We start from the raw sequence: 16,203 nt of genomic DNA on the forward strand, positions 1-16,203 counted from the left end.
TCGAAAACTTTATCTTTTGATCTTTTTTGAAAATCTGTTAGTATTAGGAGAATCATGTTTCCTCATTTGGAAGGTAGTTGCACGAACAAGCTTTCTTTGAAAGTACGTAAGGCCCCTTGAAAAAACAGTAAACACAACGACCACTGGTGCTTATCCACGAGAAGAGATCCTACAAAGCAGAACCTTGAAGTCCTTCTGATTGATCCTTTTTGCGATATCTTCAGCATTCAGAGACTTTACTCAAGAGAGGATAAGATACCTCTAGGTATTTTATTCTGTGTTTAGTCGTGTACAAAATACACATCAATAGAGCGGCACCACAAGGAACGACACCCCTGCCCAAGCAATAAAATCTTGTGGAACAATTAGATAAAACGCCCGCACTCATATCCATATTAGAGCCTTTGCGCTTATCCCCTTCACACAAAACAATATTGGATCAAGCTCTCCAAGAAGCGTCAGTCCCCGCCAACCTTAACACAAATCAATTTCAAGCCATGGTTGGCAATCTCAGGTCATCACCATGCCTCACTTTTTCTGAAAGTGACAACGCTTCATTCCAACAACCACATAACGCATCCCTTCACATTGAAGGATTTGTAAACCAACACAGAATCAAGCGAGTCTTGATTGACAATGGAGTTGGCCTGAATATATGCACCTTGCAGTTGGTCACAACATTGGGATATGCGGTAGAACCAATGGATCCCAGCAAAAAAGATAACCATTAAGGCCTATGATGATGTGGAGCGTTCTTCCAAAGGAGCTGTTGTATTACCTATCAGAGTGGGGCCAGTGGTGAAACATATCATCTGCCAAGTTCTGGACCTTCCTTTGCCATATAATCTCTTGTTAGGAAGACCTTGGATACACGCCATGCAAGTCGTTCCATCCACCTATCAGTATATCAAGTTTCCCCATAACGGTGTAGAAATCACAATCCTTGGCAATGCAAATCCATTTGCATATTGTAACAATATTAACCATCAGCCAGAGATCACCGTACCTAACAACCGAGAAGCTATCCCTTCCACATCCTTTGTTAGTCCAGCCTCTCTTTCTAATTCAATCACCCCTATACCAAAGCAAGAGAAGTTGAAAATGAAAATGGTTGAGGAAGGTCCTGGGCAATATAATCTAAGCCAACTCTTGTGTTGGCTTAAGACCCACTTCCCCTAAAACTTATGCCAAGCCTCAAAAGTTGCTTCAACCACCACCAACCAAGCCAACATGCACTTTGGCGCAGTTCATCCCTACTAAAAGTCAAGAAGAGGAAACCAGAGATGAGGACCTAGCAGAATGGATCTACAAAGATCCTATCACCAAAGAAATCTCAAAAGTTACGCTTCCTACTGATAAATATGGCAAAGGCCTCACTATCCTCCAAAGAATGGGTTATGATTGCCAGAGTGCTTTGGGACATTGCAAACAAGGACGACACGAGCCCGAGTTGAAACCCAAAGATAAAACTGGATTAGCTTTTCAAAAAAGGAATCTCTTCCTAAGCTCAGATTCAAAGGTAAACCCAGCAACCCCATGTATCAAACAATTACTCCAAGGAGGCCATCCTTGATTATATCTGCAACACCAACAAAATTGATCATCAAATCAGCAACATCAATCACACCAGCAACATCACCAACAACAATAATCCCAACAGCAGTGCCCACAGCAATAATAATCCCATCAGTAGCATCTGCTGCACCAATTGTACCAATAACACCAATAATCCCCTCAGTAGCATCTACAGCACTAATAATACCATCAGTAACAACAGCAGCATCACCAACATTGATACTCCCAGCATTTGTACCAACCACACCTACCAAACTAAGAATAGCAGCAGTGGCACCAGTAGCATCAACAACTCCTATAATCCTGCCAGCAGCACCAGCTTACGGAGAGGCATGGATTAAAACCTTTTGGATTCGTGAGCAAGAAGCACCTTCCACGGACCTTACATCAAATCCGACACCAGAACCTAACAAGGAGAGTACCATTGACGAACTTCACTCATCAATATTAACCCTCACTGACTCCTCTAAACTCAACTTAATTGATGAGGTCGTGCCTATCATCCACCCCGAAGTCATTGACTGGAACCAGCCAAATCCCCCATGTCTTGATCACTTCCAAAACGATGAGGCGCTCATCGACTTTTTAGAAATAGAGGATCACATACCAAGCGGGGATCATAAAGTTGGCTTTGCCATCGAACTTAATAGCGCAGCGTACTTTGGGGCAGATGCCAAACCTTTCAGTTGCAAAAACATCACAATAAAACATGGATCTTCTAGTGAAAACCACACAGTGGCACTTGTTGATCCCAAAAAAGTAAAAATAAAGAGCGTATCCAAAGGTGACAACCTCTCTGAGGCGCCTGAGGATGAAAGGTTTGACATCCTCCCCTCTAGTACAAATCAGGAGAGATCGAAGAAAAAAAAGAATTCAATGTGGGGACCCCTGAGACTCCTCACCAAATACATTTGGCATCTCTATTAACTCTAGAGGAACAGCCAAAATTTGTGGAATTCTTCCAGAAGTGTCAAATCAATTTCACATGGTCTTATGCAGACATGCCTGGCTAAGATCTTGATTTAGTCATGCATCGCCTCACCATGGCAGAAGGAGCTAAACCGGTAAAACAAAAGCTCAAAAAGATGCACCCACAGATTGTTGTGCTTGTCAAGGCAGAACTCAAAAAGCTCTTAGATGTGGGTTTCATTCGACCAATCGATCATGCAGATTGGATCTCCAACATTGTACCTATCGACAAGCCTAATGGGGGCATTTGTATCTATACAGACTTCAGAGATTTGAACAAGGCATGCCCTAAGGATGACTTCCCCTTACCAAACATCGACATGATTGTCGATCTAACAACGGGTCATGCAATGCTTTCTCTTATGGATGACTTTTCAGGGTACAACCAAATTAAGATTGCTCCAGAGGATCAACATAAAACTGCTTGCACATGCCCATGGGGAACCTACTGTTGGAATGTGATGCCATTTGGTCTGAAAAATGTAGGGGCAACCTATCAAAGAGCTATGACTACCATCTTCCAATGACATGATGCACACCATAATGGAAGATTATGTCGATGATTTACTCACTAAATCCCTAACAAGAGGACATCTAGAAATGTTGGGTCAAAACTTCAACAGATTAGAGCAATATCATGTACATCTTAATCCAAAGAAGTGTGTCTTTGGAGTAACCTCAAGGAAGCTCCTAGGATACATTATCTCAAGCAAGGGCATTGAAGTAGATCCGGCGAAAGTCAAAGCAATCATGGACATGCCACCTCCCAAGAACATCAGTCAGTTAAGGACACTACAAGGGCGGCTACAATCAATTCGGAGATTCATTGCGCAATTGGCTGATAAGTGTCACCCCTTCACGCATCTGTTACACAAGAATATCCGCTTTCAATGGGATACAAAGTGCCAGCAAGCATTCCAAATGCTTAAAGATTACCTGATGAATACACCGTTGTTGATCCCACCAGATCCAAGTAGACCTCTATTGCTATATATTTCAGCTACAAATACGGCATTAGGAGTACTGCTAGCACAACACAATGCAAAAGGAAAAGAATGTGTTGTATACTATATCTCTCGCACATTGGTAGGCTATGAACTCAATTACACACCTATTGAGCGAGCTTGCCTAGCAGTTATCTTGGCAGCCACCAAGCTGAGGCACTACATGTTAACACACAAGGTACAACTCATTGCTAAAATCGATCGACTCAAATACCTACTCAACAGCATTAACAGGCCGCTTGGCCAAATGGGTTATGATTCTGAGTGAATTTGACATTGAGTACGTGGACCGCAAGGCTATCAAGGGGCAAGTTATTGCAGATTAGTTGACCGAGGCACCCCTCGCAGGTGACCTTCCTCTTGTTTCCAATTTTCCAGATCAAGAGATCTTCATGATCACAGCAACACAACCATGGAAGCTATATTTTGATGGCTCATATACTAGACATGGCTCGGGGGCAGGTATTCTTTTTATCACACCTCAAGGTGACAACATCCCGAAATCGTACAGGCTCACTTTCCCATGCACCAATAATATAGTAGAGAATATGAGGCCTTGATCACAGGACTCAAATTGGCTATACAATGGCATCTAAAAGAGCTATAGGTATATGGAGATTCTCAGCTAGTCATCCGACAAGTCACCGATGAGCACCAAACTAAGGATGATAAGTTCATGCCGTATAAAAGGATGGTGGATAGTTACAAAGAATCATTTACAACTATCACATTTGAAAGTACCCAAAGATCAGAATCAAGCTGCCGACACAATGGCTACAATTACATCTCTCCTAGATCTTCCGCAAAAATCCACACGCTACGAGTTCTTGGTAGAACAGCTTTGGATCCCCGCTTATGATATCCCCGAAACTGAAATGATATGTCGCCTAGTCAGTTCTGAATCCCCATGGTATTGTGAGTTCTTCACTTACCTCCACGATCACACACTTCCTCCCAACCAATCCAATAACCAACGCAAAACCTTCATCCGCCAAACCACTCAATACACCATCATTGCCGAAACCCTATACCGGTGAAGTCTTGATGGTACTCTCCTTCGATGTCTGGAATAAGATGAGATAACAAAAGCCTTGGAAGAGGTACATGAAGGAATTTGTGGGGCTCACTCAAGTGGTCCTTCCTTAGCAAAGAAGATCATGCGCGCTGGATACTATTGGCCATCCATGGAAAAAGACTCCTACTATGTTGTCAGAAAATGCAAGAAGTGCCAAGTTCACAGAGACCTGATACATGCACCAGCACAGGGAATTGCAACCAATCACAACACCATGGCCCTTTTGTCAATGGGGACTTGACCTTGTGGGTAAAATTAATCCATCTTCATCCAACGACCACAAATTTATCATTATCGCCACCGAATACTTCACAAAGTGGATCGAGGCCGTTCCACTTACCCAAGTCACCGGCAAGCAAATCGCCTCATTCACCCTTAATTACATCATCTATCGGTATGGTGTACCCATGTCCATCATCACAGATAACAAACTTCCTTTCAAAAATCAGGATGTCTGTGATCTCTGTGAGAAGTTTCACATCCAACACCGCTTTTCCACCACATATTACCCACAACGCAATGGTCAGGCCGAAGCATCAAACAAGAACATATTGAGAATCCTCAAGAAGACAGTCAATGATGCTGGCCGTGATTGGCATGTTCAATTAAATCCAGCACTATGGGCGTATCGAACTAGCATTCAAACCCCTATAGGCGCAACCCCCTACTCACTGGTCTATGGAGCAGAAGCCATCTTTCCTATTGAGGTTGAGATACCATCTCTACGTGTTTCCTTGCACAATCTGATAGATGATGAAGCATACCGAGTCTCACGTCTTCAAGACTTGGAACTACTGATGAAAAGCGACAAGCTGCATACAACCACCTAAAAGCCTATCAACAGCGCATGAGTAGAAGCTATAATCATCGGGTTAAACCTCGTACATTTTAGGTATGTGATCTCATTCTCAGGGAGAATCCTCGTAACCAGCCAAACAAAGAACATCAGGGCAAGTTTGAATCCAACTGGTTGGGTCCATATGTTATCACTGCTGTATTTGGGTATGGAGCATATCAGTTGGCAACTTCCGAAGGGCAACCGCTAGCAAATTCGATCAACAGCATGCACCTCAAACGGTTTCATACATAAGTTGTACAGAGCATCAGGCTCCAATATACCAGAAAACACCAAAAACATTCAGAAAAATGTCCAACAGAAAATACAAAAACATCAAAATAGTAAAAAAAAATCATCCATCCAAACGGCAAAAAAACACTACGGTGGCACCTTGGGTAAGTGCGATGGTGAAAACATAGCAAACAAGCGCCACTCGTAAAAGCTATGGCTTCATTGTCTTTCAAACTTATTGCAGTCACATCCATTGCATCCATTCATCCATCATTCAAACCATGGCTTGTTATTGATCTGCAATCAAGGTTAGCACATCATGTGTCCTGCATCCCGCTTTCATAGCGACATTTCAACTAGGGGCAATGCTCTTAACCTATTGATGGAAGTGGATTCTACATTAGTTGTGATTCATTGAGTTTTTCATTCAAAATTGGCTGGAAATAAAATACCCAAAAACATTCGTAAAAGCTTATTGCGATCACATCCATTGCATCCATTCATCCATCATTCAAACCATGGTTTGTTATTGATCTGCAATCAAGGTTAGTACTTCATGTGTCTTGCATCCCGCTTTCATAGCAACATTTCAACTAGGGGCAATGCTCTTAACCTATTGATGGAAGTGGATTCTACATTAGTTGTGATTCATTGAGTTCTTCATTCAAAATTGGCTAGAAATAAAATACCCAAAAACATTCGTAAAAGCTCAGAATAATACCAAAAACATTTAAAAACACTCACAAAATCCAAAAACATGTCAAAAACATCAAAAATCAATCAAAAACATGGCAACGCATATTATTCCTTTTACATACACATTGCACCAGACACCAAACCAACATTTTGAGCTACTCAAACGATGATCACTTATCAAATCAATCAACCAAGTCAAAAACATCTACACCCAACTGTCTTCACAAGGACGCAACTTTCCTCACAGATAAGACATGGTAACATTTTCTTTGACAAGAAAATTATATTTAAACTGATAAGTACTTGGTCGGTTTGTTATTAATTTATTTATATCAAGTTCCTACGTTACTCAAGGATATCCACAAGTGATTAGAGTAGCGGGGATGGATCCTGATATCTTTTTCTTTGTTTGTTGTCTACGGATTGTTCCAATGAAGTTCTGGGGCATGTACTAATGGTGTCTACGTGGGAAGTTCACTAAGCTACGTGATCCTATGCAAAATACAGTCATAGATCACTATGGCTTACTGACTACAGCGTATACCTCGACCATTTGCGCATGAACCAGAATGGAGGGTAACTTTTCCTTGTCTATAAATGCTTGATTACAGGTGAAATGCTCAAACTTGGTTCCTGCTACCTCGGCCAAGAACGATACTACCATGCTCAATGATGAAAATAAAGCAGTGTGAATAATCTATGGATCGTCATTTCATCTCATCTGTATATATTGCATTTCGTTGCATTCCATCCATCCATACATCCATATTGCTGCATATCATTCATACATAGTAATGACAATGGATACTCTCTTTTTTTCAATCTTCTTCCACAGGAATGAGTCCTAGGTCCTCCATACCTTCTCTCTAAACATTGAATCCCCCCCTCACCCTCCCTATCTAGGTCATCATCATAATCACATAATCCCTTCATCGGTTCCCATCAACCCAATCAAGCCACGTTCATCACCATCCATCTCTAACAGGAGGGGTTGTGTTTCCCATCCTAAGTCATCCTATAAGACAAGCAAGTTACTCTGTCTACACAGGTACATCGACTCACGCACACCTAGACTATCAACAGATACTTTGATCAAGTATCTTTCAGTCTCAACAAGTAATCGATTATGGCAATCCTAGACTACAACAGGCATTTATCACAATGACCTTAGTCTCAACGGGGCTGCTATGATTCACCACAACCAACATACAACACAAACACTATCAATTGATCAACCAATCAAACACAATAAAAAACGGACAATTACATCAATTGTCTAAGTCTCATCAAGTCACTTTGATTCACTTACTCAGACTTTATCCTGTCCAAGCAAACAACTGACATCAACTGTCACGCTTTGACTCAACCGGGGCAATTAAATCGATTGCACCAGATTGTCCAACCAATTTTGATCAATTGTATAGCATCAATCAAAAGCACACACTACATTTGCACTGTATCTCTTTCATGACCTAAGGGTACTCGTTGAATTGCCCTTTCTCCGTTTTACCCCCATTTTCTCCCATTCTTTCACCGTTATTGCTAATTTCTTCTATTCTACCTCCCCTCCACTTCTTGTCCTTTTTCGAGAGACCGCCCGATTTTTTGAAATTTTTCAGCCCATCTCTCGAGGGGGCATACCACCCACTAAATTAACAATTTATGGGGCACATTTCTTCACACACCTATTTTCTTTCTTTGAAACGATGCGATAAACCGCACTGTCTCAAAGAGGGGCAAATGTAGTCACATAAATCTATCCACTTAATTAAATGAGTATTTACTATATATTTGATTATTTAACCCTTAATAATCAGTTAATTGAATTAATATTTAATTAATTTCATCCTCAAACTCTTCTCCTATTAATTAAATAAATTATTCAATTTATTTAAATTAATTCATTAAGCCACACTCAAAATCAATTAAATAAATAATAAAACATTTATTTAAATCCCTAAACTACCCCCCCACTTGCATTCTCCTATTTTGTTGAAATAAAAAAATTTATTTTAATTAAAATCCTATTTTCCCTCACCCACCAAACCCACTTGCATCTTAAACCCATTCTAGACTCTTCTAAACCATTCTTAATTAGCCTAAACCCATCCCCTAATTATTGTCACATTCCTAAGCAACTTGAAGTCACTTCTCAAAGCCTCCAAAGTCTTTGAAAAGCATTAAATGCTTTGTCTCCAATAGGTTAACCCCCAAAGTCTTACATGACAATTTATGGCTCTTACATAACCATTAATGATTAACTCAACTCACCCACATGGTTAGAGGCTTTTCCTCTAACTCAACCTCCATTTAACTCATGGGTCTCTCTTCAAGCATTCATTTCTTTGACCATGGTTATCCCCACTAACTCTTGCATAAGAGTTTATCCATTGGATAAAGGCATTATTCATTGGATAATGGCTTTATTCATTCAACTCAAGCATAACCTTACCTCCTAAGCTAACCTTCATGTCATCTCAAGCATTTAATGCTTCTTCCCTCTCCTCTCAAGCCATCTCATGTTGACATTTGTCATCCTGGGATTGGGTTGAAAGCCTTTACATGGATCATAAACCCATCAATCCTAGCCCTTGTTGAAATTACTCAATCTCAACCATCCATTTCTCGATTTTTCCTATAAATAGAGCCCATTCCTTCATAATCCAGATCCAGAAATCTTGTATGCATCTAATCTATAGTGAGAGGGGAGGGGGGGGCGGGGGACGGGGGACGGGGGGTGAATCAGTATTTCAACACCCTTTAAAAAAAAAAATTGCACAATGAAACCAACTGAACTTAAAATGACAACCAGCAAAAGAAATACACAATTTTTTCTCCAAGAAAACTCTTTTCGATAAAAAAACCACGACATCAAATAACTTCTATTAGCTCAAATGGACAACAATCCGGATTACAAACTGAGCACCAACTCAGAAAGACTGATGCACCAACTTCAGTTGACAAAGGCACAAATCTCGGCTTGAGCATCAACTCTATCTAAAACACCAACTTCTATCAGCTAAGGCACCAACCTTAGTTTCAAAAAATTCAAAACAAAACTTTTAGAGAACTTCAAAAATATGATGTAGCAGACAATCACAAGTCCAAGGCCATTTCATGATCATCAAATCATTGCCACTGCCCTGTTCCTTTAATAGACTCACTTTGGTACTCCAGGTTCAACCTAATACACAACTCTGTAAATCATTGTCATCAATAATATATCACCTTTTGCTGTAGAAGACTCCAGATTAACAAATACTAATTTTTCTAAACTTCAACTATCATTAGATACGATGCTTTCTCTATAATCCCAACAGAGTCGAGAAGAATTGCTTTTTAAATTGCTACATGTCCATCATACTTAACGCTTTCCTCTTTTCACAAGAACACCCAAAAGAATATTGCAGCGATACACCTCCTACCACTTATTCCTTATTTCCTCTACTTGAAAAGGGCATGAGCCCCCCATTGCCAAAAACAAATGATAAGGATTTCATCGTATTTCTTTATCATATTAATCACAACACGTTTAGCAAAAAAACGTGGCTCACACCCATCACAGCTAGCGCATAGAATAATAACCACATAGTCTAACAGCATCATACAAGGAATGACTTTCGTAGGTCCGCGAAAAAAATCGTCAATATCTCTTTTTGCTAATGGCGATACTAAAACTGGTCTTCATTTATTTAAAAATTCACAAACCGCCACCTTTCAAAGCAAAAACCGATCTTGCAAAACACGGAAAATATTATCAAGCTCAGCTTGGATTCGTAACAGCAGTTTTAGTTTTCATTCCCCCCTTTATGCATAACTCACAGTTTACCAGAAATAAATAAACAATATGCGCTGAAAGCATATAATAAGTAGCCGCCTTACACAAACAGACACACTAAAAATGGGAAAAGAAACATAAAAATCTGTTTCAAATAACACCCCCAACAAAATTCTGAAGCCGTCAAAAGTAATGAGCCGTCCAAATAAATACAAGGCATTACATATTCAAGCTCAAGATAACCTTGTTTAAAAAAATGCCGCCACATCTTAAAATAAGCATACATTGGAAATAAAGAGCTCTGATGAGATTTTTAAAAAATAACAGCCACACAAAGACCTGATGATATGGCATGAAATCTGACTGAGCAATTGATTAAAAGACAAGTAGGCACATAGGATGCTGATGCAGACACACACACTGCTCAAGTAGACAGCCAAGAAGCTCAACTAGACACACAGGCACCTCAAGCACACACCAAAACAGCTTAAGCAAACACACAAGCTGCTTAAGATCCCCAAGCACGTCAAGCTGGTCAAGTTAAATTTGATGAATAAGTATTTCATTCCAATTCTCTTACCAAAACCTTGACAAATAGCCTTTGACATCAATGACAAAATGTCCAACAAGGTTGACAATTGTTTACACTACAATACTATTATAACCAATCATCTCATAGCAAAGCTGCTTGAAGTAGGGTAGAATAAAAGATTAGTGGCTTGGCTGAAAGGCAAGGAAATAGAGCTAAAAATGCTAAACAGCAAGCAGGCCTCCAATCAAAACAGATCATTGCAGCATAAAACAAAGCGTAACACTAAAAAATATGGTTTTTTGGCATTTGAGTATTCTTAAGTCGATTGGAGTAAAAATACACAGTTTTTTACCTATTCATAAAAATATGAGAATGTCATGCCTCTAAACCCTCAACAGGGATGCTACCTCCTTGTTTCATTGAGCTCCCCCACAATTTAATAATCAGCATATATGGCTTTTTGTAGAGAGTGACCAATCACCAAACCACTAATCAAAGCAAATTGCTTCAACTCCCTATCAAACAGATTCTTCCAACTGAAATTATTTTAGAACAGATGCTCCTTCATTGTTAAACTATGCTGCCAATTCTAGCATGATGGTATTCATATTTCACTACTCATAATTTCAAAAATTGAAAAATTCATAAATGTATAATTTAGTGACTTCTCAAATGTCAATACACAATCAACATTCAATAATCATGATATTGTTCTTCATTGCTAGCATTAATGCCAGAATTTACATGATTTCATTTTCACCACAATGAGTTACAATGTCACTTCCACTAGCCATGTGTAGAAGTTGCCTCACCTAAAGAGATTTTTGGCAAGTTGTGTGATAATAACATCTAAGTCAGCACACTCAATAGTTAGATCTAAATTCCTCATCATCCCCCCGTCACAATGAAGTTTCTTATGTTCCAAGTGATCCCAACAACTAGTGGGAGACTAAGGGACACAATGGGTTTAAGAAACAACAACCCTCATGTGGGTCTAGAGGTAGTGCCTCTAGCATGTTCCCTATTGTGATACACAATGGGGTCGAAGGGTAGAGCACCCACCACCAAGACCAAATTAAGGCCTCTCAAACCACACAAACCTTCATAGCCATGGACACCAGGTTCGCACAAGGTCTCAATGAAGGATACCAGCTTGTATTTCTCAATAGAACAGTAGATCCCCAATGATATATTTAGAGAACAAATTAGAGCTTTGGTAACTCAGATTAAGTCTATAAATGTAACATCAATAATTCTACATTTAGAATTAACAGATCTATAGGAAATACTTTGCGCAACACTCTGATTCAATAGATAAACTGAAAATATTCATGAAAAGTGACTACAGATAACCAATTATATTACATACTCCAATAACGACAAACTACATACACAAAGTAAAACAGAAACTTCATACTCATCTGATATCTGAAACCTTCTCTTACACGATACTACAGCCCAACAGTGGTGGACCGAGCACTTGCTTGCTTGCATTTAGACGCACAAGCAAGCATATGATGGCTGCAATAGGAAGTACCCTGCATAATTTGTCTCTCGATGACACATTCAACCACTAGCATTGATGCAAGAAATAAATCAGCTGATTACATTACAAAATAGAGGCTGGCAGGGATTTCGTCCCACAAGGCCAAGGATACTCAGGGTTGTGTCTGAATATCTAACTACATTCATTTTAATGCATGAAACAATAAAATCTTCATTGCTTTACCCTACCACAGCACACATATATGTATACAAAACTTATCCAAGATCGGCCCAAGTAAAACAGCCATAGGGTTGGCTCGGAGAAAACCATTATAAACAAGTGGGCCTTTGGAAAAATTATTAATAATTACATTTATTTAATTCCACTATGCAAGTTGGCCTAGGGAAAACTATTCATAATTTTAACAATGCAAGTCGGCCTAGGGAAACTATTCATAATTTTAATTATTTAATTAAAAATATTAGCAAAAACAGAAAGGCCGACTTAGTACCTCTAATCAAGGACATCACAATCCACCCATCGCCAATGTTGCTTGTCCTCAAGCAACTTTGGACTTGGATCTCCGACTTCCACACCTTCACATGCTGCACCTTCAATATCCTCATTAGAGACTAATTCTATATAGTGAATTTGTCACTTTCCCAAACACCTATGACCTGGTTGCCATGATTCTCTACATGTGAAACATAACCTTTTTCTTCGCAGCTCATTTTTAGACATCTCCATCGTATTTGTCTTAGCTGGTATAATGTTCTTTTGAGGAGACTTCTTTGATGGCATAGGAATTGTTTGCTTGAAACTCCATCTATCATTAGTAACTGGATCATCAAAACTCAAAGCCCTATTAATGGCTTCTTGTAAGGTGCTTTGATTAAATGCTTTTACTAACCCTTTGAGGGGTTCAGCTAGGTCTTCTATAAAGAAGACTATAATCCTTTTCTCTGACACATCAGAAATCATTACTCCCTGCCTTTGAAATTCTGCTACGTAGTCATCGATCTTACTCTCTTGCTTTAGCTGTGCTGACTCCCTAAAATGAGTTTTTGGATCCTTCCTATCGAACCTCTCCAACAATCTTTGGCTAAAGTCTTCCAAGATAGTGATTGAATCATGCCCTTGGGTTACTAGGCCACGGTACCACCATTTGTGAGCCACACCCTCAAGATGCAAGGTGGCAAATTTGAAATCCTCTTCCTCAAGCATTGGATTCAATAAGAAATATGTATCTACTTTTTGCAACCAAGCTCTTGCTGATGAGGTTCCAGATCCATCAAACATTGGGATGGTAATCTTCCCCAATTGGTGTTGCATGTTCTTTTCTTTCTTCATCTCATAATAGTCCCTAAAAGTCAGATCTGCAAGAATAACAGGGCTTAGGGCATAGTATGGATCATGAAACCTTATCGTGTCTTCCTCTAAATCAGGTTGTTCTTCCCTAATACCTTTAGATGTTTCCTTGTCAATAAATTTAGCCCTGAAGGTCATGGTATTAACAGAAGCTCTCCCACCATTAGCTGAAGTTTTTCCTCCACCTGAACTGCTGCCTTCAACATCACTTTAAACGAACCTATCAGCACTTAGTTGCTGGCCAATTCCTCTTAAAAGTCGAACCATCTTCTTCATGGTATCCGTCATGCTAGTACTAATCTCTTTGATCTCCATAATGAAATCTTGGGGATTAGCCTCTTCCCTATCACCCATGGCCTTCTTCTTTTCCCTTTGCTTGTATCTTTGGTCCCTGTCACTCATCAATCTACAGGCTGGCAGAAAGGTGGCTCTGATACCACTGAAAGATACCAGCTTGTATTTCTCAATAGAACAGTAGATCCACAATGATATTTTTAGAGAACAAATTAAAGCTTCGGTTACTCAATTTCAGTCTATTAAATGTAACACCAATGCTTCTACATTTACAATAAATAGATCTACAGGAAATACTTTGCGCAACACTCTTGAGTCAATAGATAAACTTAAAATATTCATAAGTGACTACATATAAGACTTATCTAAAATATCATTCATTAAACAATTAAATTGCATACTCCAATAGCCACAGACTACATACGGGAACTGAAACAAAAACTTCATATTCATCTTATATTTGAAACCTTCTCTTACACAATACTACAGCTCAGTAGTGGTGAATGGATAGCTTCTTTGCTTGCGTTTAGAGGTGCAAGCAAACATATGATGGCTGCAATAGAAAGTACCCTGCATAAACTGTCTCTCAATCCCACATTCAACCGTTTTCACCAACGCTAGGGTTCCTAACGCAAGAAATGAATCAGCTGATTGCAATACTAAATAGAGGTTGGTAGGGATTTCGTTGCACCAAGCCAAGGATACTTAGGGCTGTGTCTGAATATCTGACTGCATTCATTTTAATGCATTATAAATAAAATCTTCATTGCTTTCCCCTACCACAACACACGCCTGCGAGTGCACACACGCACGCACACAGATATATGTATACAAAACTTATCCAAGGTCAGCCCAAGTAAAACTGCAACAAAGTCGGCTAGGGGAAAACCCTTATAACAAGACAAGTCAGCCCTTGAAAAAATTGTTAATAATTATATATATTTAAGTCCCCTATGCAAGTCGGCCTAGGGAAATCTATTCATAATTTTAACAGGCCTAGGGAAACTATTCATAGCAATTTGTTTATTTAATTAAAAAATATTAGTAAAAATAGAAAGGCTGACTCAATAGCTCTAATTAGGGACATCACACTCGAATAGGCACCCCAAGTTCCATGTGAATCCTTCATAAACCCACGGGGAACCCAAACCATCCAAGTGTGACCCTAGGCGAACTTGGGTTGCCCCTGTTGCAAGAATGGTACCCAAACGAATTTGACACAAGGCTAGGACCCCAAGGGGCATACCTGGTAATAGTTGTTAAATGATGCCCATGGTTACCATACTAGTCACATGTGAATTAGTCAATAAAGGCTTTGCCATGTCTGTATCAATCCTATAAATTATTTAGAGATTTTGTTGCTAAACTGACGATCTGAAACTTACTCTCAAGGCTATGATAGACAACAACAGCAACCTTTTTATGCATTTGGGCTTCAAATTTCAAGGATCAAAGGCTTGATTTTCAATGATAACACTATCTTACAACATCTTAATGTATCTTACTAGGTCACTCATTAACCATCATATGAAAAGCAATCGCTACTTACACATATCAATGCATAAAGTCACACTCAAAACCTCTACAAAAACCAAGAAGCAACAAACCCTTGAATTTCATGCCTTACCAACAAAAGGTTCTGTAAACTACATGCAACTCAATAACCTTCATTTCGTTTCAAGATTACCAATGTGAAAGGTACACTATCAAATCCTTTATAGGCCAAATATCAATTCTGAGCTTTATTAACCATTTCATTTTGATTTCCTACACTTGATAATAAAATTTATGACTTACAAATCAAGCTCAAAACTATAGATTTGATTCAACAGAATTGTGGACCACTTGTCACCTAGCCTCGAACCAATATTTCGATGACAACAATTCCCCAAGGACAAAGTTGCTGCCAAAATGCAAGCTTACAAAATGACAGTCAAAAGATCAACTCCAGCACAACCGACTGACATTTTAAACTTGTCTGTCCTTGTCTCCTCTGAAGATGGTAATTAGAACTAGCTGCTCACAGCCTCCTAGAATAGTAGCCCAATTTGTCAGGAAAATCATTCAGATTTGCAAAGCCACTGTATATGTGTATCAGACATATCAATGATCCAGCTTTCTGTTACAAAGTTGGTTTAGGAAATTATGACTTCTCTAAATAACTGACAGTATATGACTCAGTTTAGGAGAGAAAATATACATATTCTACTTTTACTATTAGATAATGGTTAAGGAAAACTTATTTGTACAGACACTTTTTATCACTATTCAAGATTGAAGTAGTAATATCAAATTAACCAGTTTTCTGTCTTGAAGCTGATATAGGAAATTAAGGCTTTTCTAACTAACCAGCTGTA

The 16,203-nt window shown here is 39.2% G+C and overlaps 1 protein-coding gene across 2 annotated transcripts in view; it reads right to left on the reverse strand.

Annotated features, from left to right (window-relative positions):
- The window catches only part of LOC131067516 (uncharacterized), a 195,141-nt gene that overhangs the window by 16,982 nt on the left and 161,956 nt on the right, over positions 1-16,203 (reverse strand). The window lies entirely within an intron of this gene.

Source organism: Cryptomeria japonica, chromosome 10 (assembly GCF_030272615.1).
Source record: "Cryptomeria japonica chromosome 10, Sugi_1.0, whole genome shotgun sequence".
NCBI classification, from domain to species: domain Eukaryota; kingdom Viridiplantae; phylum Streptophyta; class Pinopsida; order Cupressales; family Cupressaceae; genus Cryptomeria; species Cryptomeria japonica.